Source organism: Cupressus sempervirens, chromosome 3 (genome assembly GCF_028749045.1).
Source record: "Cupressus sempervirens isolate cs-2001-9-10 chromosome 3, ASM2874904v1, whole genome shotgun sequence".
NCBI classification, from domain to species: domain Eukaryota; kingdom Viridiplantae; phylum Streptophyta; class Pinopsida; order Cupressales; family Cupressaceae; genus Cupressus; species Cupressus sempervirens.
Genome location: NC_143120.1, coordinates 957,459,321 through 957,467,976, shown reverse-complemented (window position 1 = coordinate 957,467,976; position 8,656 = coordinate 957,459,321).

Sequence of the window (8,656 nt, the reverse complement as noted above, 5' to 3'; positions counted from 1 at the left end):
TTAGTGACCTAAGTATGGATTCTTGAAGGGCGAACACGCTATTAGAGATGAAGCATGTGAAAGCCAAGTAGAATAGACAATCAAAATAGAGATCTATAATCTAAAAAGTGAGTTGTAAGTTGTTATTGAATCAAGCCTTACTATTACTTTCTAATCATTGTAACAATCTAGGGTAAATCATTTGGATTAAGATTGACCTAATAGTCATTTGTAAATCTTAAATAACCTAGTGACATTCCAAATGAATGATCTAAAGTCATCTGGCAAGGCTCACTCCTAACATGGCGATTAAAATCCTCTAATTAGGTCATAATTAATAGTGTGCATTGCAACCTTTAATAGGGTTGGCCTTTCATAGGGCATCACTTCAAGATGGTGAGAATTAGCAGCATGTTATTGGTGATTTTTCCCAAATTGGGTTTCCATGTAAAATAATTATGTCAAATGTGATTGTTACCACATTTTGTTTGCCTCGCCAAGTTTCAAAATTTGAATGTTACCCCGCCCAACGGTCACCTCCTCGATTACTAATATTTTAATACCCACGAAGATATCAATATTACATAAGTTCTGAACCTTATGATATTTTTATGCCTCGCAAGCTCTTCGCCGTCAGATCAGGGCCGATCAATGGTCGTCGCCATATCGCCATGGTGAAAATGTGCGACCTTTACTATAGCGATGTAGCGACAGGGTGCCACGTGTCCTGGTGGGACTGTATTTCATCCTGCCAGCGCAGTAGGGATTAAATGATCGACAGACCAATAGGGAAGTGCCACATGTACCACGGGCCTAGCGAATTATGAGGGAGGAAGGTTGCAGGAAGGTGGGTCTTCGTGGCCATTAGATTAGAGAAGATCAACGACTGTCGCCATATCGCCATGGTGAAGATGTGTGATCTTTACCATAGCAACGTAGCAACAGGTTGCCACGTGTCAGCAGGGCCAGGTCTCACTAGGGTGCGGTCACTAAGGTGTTGCCAGGTGTTGGTTGGATATGACAGCAGTCGCAAAGGTGGTGCCAAATATGATGGGCCTGGGGTAAGGACAGTATGGAGTATGAAGAGTCTTCATGATCGTCAAATCTAGGCCGATCGATGGTCGTCACCACCTCGCTAAGGGTAAGTTGCTCGAAGTTTATGTTGGTGACACAATGCCTTGTTGACACGTGTCTCGCTGGTCTGGTCAGAAAGGACGATCGGTGGCTAGTGGTTAATGTAATCATCACAGTTAATATGAATATCTGCAAGGGCAGCGCAGTTAGTCTGATGACGGAAGGTCAACCACAAAGACTTCCCCAGGTGGCGGAACAAAGAAAGGTAATTGGCTCGCATGACCCAGTTGGCTCGTATAGCCTATTTGACTTGCTTTAACCCTGTTGATTCATGAACCAGGAAGCAAAGGTGATCAAGGTTATCTTACAATCTAATCTTCACAATCAATTCTGACCTACCTAAAATGAATGCAAGGCATAGGGAAACACTCCACCATCTCGGTCGATCCATCTACTATTTCAGGATCATTCATTGGCACCGCTTCTGTCTACTCGAGGCATTCCTTCAGTTGAAAATCTAATTTTGTACTTGAGAACCATGCTCGAGTGTGATCTTTGATCAGATATTTTGGGGTTCAATGGCAGTAGTTGAGCAGTTAATACAGAATCATTTCCCTCAGTTATGCCTAAACTATAAAGGCAATTTTGTAATCTTTTCCAAGGGTCGACCCTTTCTGATTTCTCTGATATTGCTCTGCAACTCTCAGTGTAACATTCCTTATGCCTTTGAACTGAATGATTCTCTATTTTATCTCCCTCGGCCATTAATGTGTATGTGCATCCCTTTTTGCCTCTCATTGGTGTATTTTCGAGATCTATAGCCTATATATTGTATCTATTTTTGCCTACTAGATAATATATAAGTGAGATTCCTCTTTCCTTGTGTTATTCAGTTGTGCTTCTTGATCTGCATGAGGTTATTAGATCAAAACAAGCTTTTATGTATATATCCTTAGTTTCATTCTGGTTCAATAGTGCATATATGGGCAGAAATGGGTCTGAACACTCTATTTTGGTCCATCACCTCCATAGTTTAGGTAGGGTAGAGTTGTTTTCTGCATCTCCTTCTTCCCCTTTTTCCTTTCGAGAGTAGTTAGGTGCACCCTGATAGTAAGAGGAAGTTGGCCTTCTCTGGAGACTTAACCTCGCAGTTGAAGTCCCACAACTTGGAGGTTGTTTCCATGTTTCATTAGGTTGTCCTCGTGCATAGGCCTTGGACAAGGGTGCAAACCTAAGTGACAACAGTTTTTGGCATGCCCGATGGGACAATCCTATTGAAGATTTAAAGTCTACTGGTGTCAAAGAAGGAAGAATTTTAGAGATTAATACTAAAGAGGTAGTGTTGGATTCAGTATTCAAGCCTTTGAGAGGTTGGTTCTTCAAAGTACTTGGTGACTCTGAACATCAACAAACTTGGTTCCAGGCCAAAGTTGCAGTGATTCATGCCCAGAGCTGAAACAAGGGCATCTTCTAGAGGTAAATTTCAATATCGAGAGCTTTCCCTTTCAAATCCTAGAAGAAGGAGGACTAGAATTTCATTATCACCAGTTAGGGGTGAAGAAACAATTAATATACCTGTAAGGTCTGCCTCTACTCCTCCTATTGCTCGAACTCAGCCTAGATTGCCATCAACGCTCATTAATAGAATACTTGTTTATATGGCACAACCAAGAGTTCATGCTTTTGCCACCTTTAATGGCGGAAGTCCTATATTGTTAGCCCAAAGACATGATATACCACTATCTACACTAAAAAGTATACCTAATTTTACTGGTGAAACTTCCATTTCCCCTTTAGAGCATATCCAAGAAGTAGCAAATGTCTGTAATATTCATGGTATTACAGAGGATGATGTTTCTATCAGACTTCTAGCCTCATCTTTAAAAGGAAAAGCATTATAGAGGTATAGAGGCTTAGCTCATGGTTCTATAACTAATTGGGATGAACTAGGAGCAGGATTATGTAAACATTTTGAGGATAAGAGTGACCATTTGTCACTATTAGAGCAGCTAACTACAATAAAAAGAGCCCCCCATGAGTGTATGACTGATTTTAATTATAGATTCCAAAAGACATGGGATAGAATACCTACTGCAGTGAAACCTACCCCTGGTATTGCCTTCTTGCATTACCTTGGAGCTTTTGACAGTGATATTGCCACTACAATCCAAACTATGGGAGGGGATACCTTGCCTAATGCTTATGAGATAGCCATAAAAGCTGAGAACATCCTAATACAAGGATGGAAGTTGGCTCCAAGGCCCCCTATGCCTTTCTTTCCTGATGTTCCTAATCACCAACTAGCAATGGCCCCTCTTCCTACAACTTCTACATCCTCAAATGGGATAGATGAGCTCAAAGAAATGCTCCAAGGTCTAGTGCTGAATACAGATAAAAGAGAGAAGACCCTGGATAAAAAATTGCAAGAGCAGGGGAGGGAGTTGAAGGACTAGGGGAAGAGATTAGAGGATAGTCTCTCTATGATACAAAAGATGAGTAACAAGGTGGTGGCCTTAGAAAGGCAGCAAGCTCAAAGTGGCAAGCCTCCCCAACTGCAATATCAAGCTCCAAGTGGTGGTAGGCTTCCTAATCGGTGGAATAGCTCCTTTGATCAGGGTAGGCAAAATAGTCATGCTTCTGCTTCAAGCTCAAATCAAAATAGAGCTATAGTCCCTCAAAATAACTTGGCCCAAGATCAAGATTTCTGCCCTTCTTGCAACTATTCTTATACCTATTGCATGTGCCAAAAGGCAGAATCTTATATGGCCCTAACTGTCCAAGAGCTTGTAGTAGAGAAATCATACGAGGAGGATCATCCCAAGGAGGCATCATATATTCAAGGACGTGATGATTGCTCTTTCATGAATCATCAGGATGGGGAGCATTGTAATATGAACCAGGATTCCGTTGCTCATAACACAAGGAGCAGGAAGAGAGCTATGGGACATGCTGCCCCCCTTTCTCCTAAGCAGGCCTCAACTTTGAGTGCTACACCTCATATACAAGTATCAAATGAACAAGCAAGTACTTCACAATAGCAAGAACAAGATCCAAGAAAGAAAGATGCAGGTGGCCCTTATGTTGCCCCACCTCAACCTCTTATAAGTGCAGCTCCGAAAGTTTCTACCAAAGTTCCTAATGCACCTTTCAGTGTGGTAGAGAAAATGAAGAAAACCAATGTGAATATCTCTATGTGGGATGTTGTTGCTACCATACCAATGCAGAAGAGGATGCTACAGCAAGAATTAGAGAAGATTGAACTCAAGGATCAGCCATCTATCATGGAGAATGCCACAAGTATAGTACAACCAATTGGGGATGTGGAGACAAATAAAAGGGTTAGACCTCTCTCATTCTATGTTTCCCTGATTATAGGAGGCAAATTAGTCCACAATTGCATGATAGATTCAAGGACTAGTAGCTCAGTAATGTCTAGGTGTGTTGCTGATGCTTTAGGGATGAAATATGAGCCCATTGTTAGGGATGTGTTACAACTAGATGGTAGTACCATCAAAACCATAGGTATCCTTAGGAATATAGAGATGGCCCTACATGCATGCCCCGGTTGCACTGTGATTCAAGATATATCTGTCGCTGAAGTCAAGCCCTATTTTTCCATCTGTCTTTCAAGAGACTTCACTGCTTAGATTGGTGGATTCATATCTGCCGATTGGTCATATATGTCATTTAAGACCAGATATGGAGCCAATGCCTCAATTAGAGTAGAACCTCAAGCCCTTCATCACACTGAATCTTACACCCCCAATTTCATCAATATGAATTGCCCTATTCTAGAGATGGATGAAAATGACATAGTAAATGAGCCTATCACTTCCATAGTAGGGATTCCTGATTTCTTCTTGGATGAGTGGGCAAATGCATATCAGTTTGAGCCTATGTCGGAAATTCTTGAGACAGGCCTTAGTACATATTGCATAATAGAGAAAGAGGCTCAAGCTCCCGATCTTGTTGGGACTAATGATGATATAAATGGAATATGGAGTATGTACTTTGATGGCTCAAGGAATAGAAATGGATCAGGGGTCAGTGTTATGTTGGTCTCCCCTACACAAATAAGATACTACTTCTCCTTTAGGCTCCAATTCAGTTGCACCAATAATGTGGCCGAGTATGAATCCTTGATTCAAGGTCTCCTACTTGCCAAAAAGAGGGGAATCCAAGCCTTGAAAGTATATGGAGATAGTGACTTGGTAGTGAATCATGTGAGAGGCCAGAATATCACCAAAAATGGCCTGCTCAAGTCTTACAAACACAGATTCTGGGATTTTCTTGAGGGTTTCAATGCATTTAATATTCAGAGCATTCCTAGGAAAGAAAATAAACATGCTGATAGACTTGCAGCGGTGGGTGCAGCTTATGATGTACCAGGGAATCTTGAGGAGGAGAAGAAGCAACAAATTAGGGTGGTGGTGAGGCCTACCATCCCTAACAACAACACTCATTGGCAAGTGTTTGACTCCAATGAGAAAATTGTGAGTTTCTTGCAGAATGAGGCAAAATTCTCAGATAGAAACCAGTCAAGGCTGCAAGATCAGTATGGTGATTAGATCATTCACCTTAGTTCTAACAAGTTTCCTAAGGGTCTCATTACTTTGGAGAGTATTTTTAATCTTGATGATCAAACAAGAGGCAAAGGAATAAATCTAGTTGCAGAAAAGGATGATTATGCCCCAGTTACAATTGCTGATGGAAAATCTCTAAATATGGGGAAGGTATGTCCTGAAATTGAGCAAGAAAACTTCATTCATTTATGTCAAGAATTTAATGATGTATTTGCTTGGACATATGATGACTTAAAAGGGTTTGACCCTAGTTTTTTTTACCATACTATAGATCTAGTTGATAAGGCCAAACTAGTAAGGCAAAAATAGAGACCAGTGAATCCTAAGATTGAGCCCCTAATGAGAAAAGAACTATCCAAGTTGATAGAGGCAAATATAATATTTCCTGTCAAACACTCATCATGGGTAGCTAACCTTGTCCCTATAAGGAAGAAGAATGGGGAAATCAGATTGTGTGTGGACTTTAGGGATCTTAATCAGGCTTCTCTTAAAGATCACCATCCTCTCCCTTCAATGGAGCAAATTCTATCCAAGGTCAGTGGGTCAAGGAGATTCTCTTTTCTTGATGGATTCTCTAGTTACAACCAAGTTCTGGTTAAAGAATCTTATAGACATAAAACATCATTTACTACTAAATGGGGCACCTATGCTTACTATAAGATGCCATTTGGACTAACAAATGTAGGCGCCACATTTCAGAAGGCAATGGAGATGGCCTTCAAAAAATTAATTGATAAGTTTGTCTTAGTATACCTTGATGATATAAATGTATATTCAAAAGATGTAGAAGAGCATTTTGATCATCTGAGGCAGGTATTTCTAAGATGTAGAGAGCTTGGGGTTTCCCTCAACCCAGCCAAGTATGTCTTTGCTACAAGCCAAGGAAAATTATTGGGACACATTGCATCTGAGGATGGTCTGACCATTGATCCAGAAAGAACAAAGGAAATACTTTCCCTTCCTCTTCCTAAACACAAGAAGGGGCTGCAAAGTTTCCTTGGTAGAATAAACTTTGTGAGGAGGTTTATCCCTAATCTTGCTACCATGGTGAAACCTCTTACATCAATGCTTAAGAAAGACATGGTTTTCTTATGGACCAAGGAGGGGAAGGAGAGTTTTGAAGAGATCAAGACAGCCATAGCCTCAGCCCCTACTCTCATGAACCCAAATTTTGAGAAAGATTTCATCCTCTACACTTTAGGTGGTGAGTCGAGTATCTCTGCTGTCTTGACTCAGACAAATGGCAAGGATGAGGAGCAGCCCATAGCTTTCTTTAGTGAAGGGCTCAAAGAATATGAAGATAAGTATAGCTTTGTTGAGAAGCAATCCCTTGCAGTCATCAGAGCCTTGAAGAAATTCAAGCACCTCTTATCCCACAATAGGATCCATTTGATGGTGCCCCATGCCAGTGTAAAGGATTTTTTGTTAAGCAAGGATATCAGTGAAAAAAGAGCTGGATGGATCACTAGGGTAATGGAATATGATGTTGATATTCAGATTACCAAGCTGGTAAGAGGGAGAGGATTGTGCAAAGAAATGTTATCAGGTCAGGATTCTGATGAAGAGGCTGCTATGGTATTAACAGAGCAGCAAGAGGAAGGAAATGTTAACGGCCCAAAGAGCTGGATAAATAATATGAAGAGCTTCTTATCAGGGGATGGATACCCTCAGGGATTGGATAGAGCTAAAAGGAGACAATATAGACTGCAATCCATTTCCTACGTTGTGATTGATAGTATCTTATTCAGGAGGGATGTTAATGGGACCCTGTTGAGATGCATTAAAGAGGATCAAGCTAAGAGGATGATTAAAGAACTTCATGATGGCCTTGATGGTGGCCACTTCTCTGCGAGAACAACTGCTATGAAGATCATGAGGGCTGGTTATTATTGGCCATCTCTATTCCATGGTTGTTATAGGTATGTGAGGAAATGTGAGAAATGTGCTTTCTTTTCAAGAAAATAAAGGCTTGCAGCTCTCCCCCTTCATCCTATTCAGGTGGATTAGCCCTTTACCCAGTGGGGGTTGGATTTTATAGGCACTATTAATCCTCCATCTAGTATAGGTCATAAATCGATTTTGGCTACTACTGATTATTTCACTAGATGGACAAAGGCAGTTTCCTTGAAGGATGCCACAGAACCATTAGTGGTTGAGTTCCTCGATGGGATTGTATCTAGGTTTGATTCTCCTTCTACTATCATCTCAAATAATGCTAAATATTTTGTTGGAACCTAGATTTGTGCATGGGCAATGAATCACAATATCTACCTGAGCACATCATCAAATTATTATCCCCAGGGAAATGGTTTGGCTGAGTCTTCCAACAAGAATCTGATCAGAATCATGAAGAGGACAATAGAAGACAATCAGAGGGTCTAGCATAAAAAATTAAAGACTGCTCTGTGGGCTGATAGAATAACACCCAAGAGATCTATTGGGAATTCACCTTTTGTGCTGGTATATGGTAGGGAAGCTAGACTCCCAATTTCACTGGAATTCCCTTCCTTGGAGTTGGCTCATCAGCTGGAATTGATTGAAGATAGTGCCATGTCAGTAAGAATGGCAAAGTTGATGGAGCTAGAAGAAAAAAGGGATAAAGCTATGAAGACCCTGAAGTTGCATCAGCAACAGGTGAAAAGGAATTTCGACAGGAGGGCCAGGGACAGGAATTTCAAAGAGGGGGATCTAGTTCTGAAATGGGATGCTGATAGGGAAAAACTAGGAAGACATTCTAAGTTTGATGCATTGTGGAGTGGCCCTTACCTAATTTCCAGTTGCAAACAGGCTAATGTATTCCAACTGAGCAGACCCAACGGTGAAGTTCTGCCCATCCCAGTCAATGGGATTTATCTTAAAGCTTGCTTCTGATGAAGATTGTGAATCCATGTACATAGCTAGTCTAGTTCCTTTTCTATTATTTCCTGCCTTTCAAGAAGTGCACGTGCACAGGTTTCTCCTTTTGAGTTGCCAGCTTCCGAAGTTTTGATAGTCTCATGTTGCAGAGGAAGTTTTGTTTT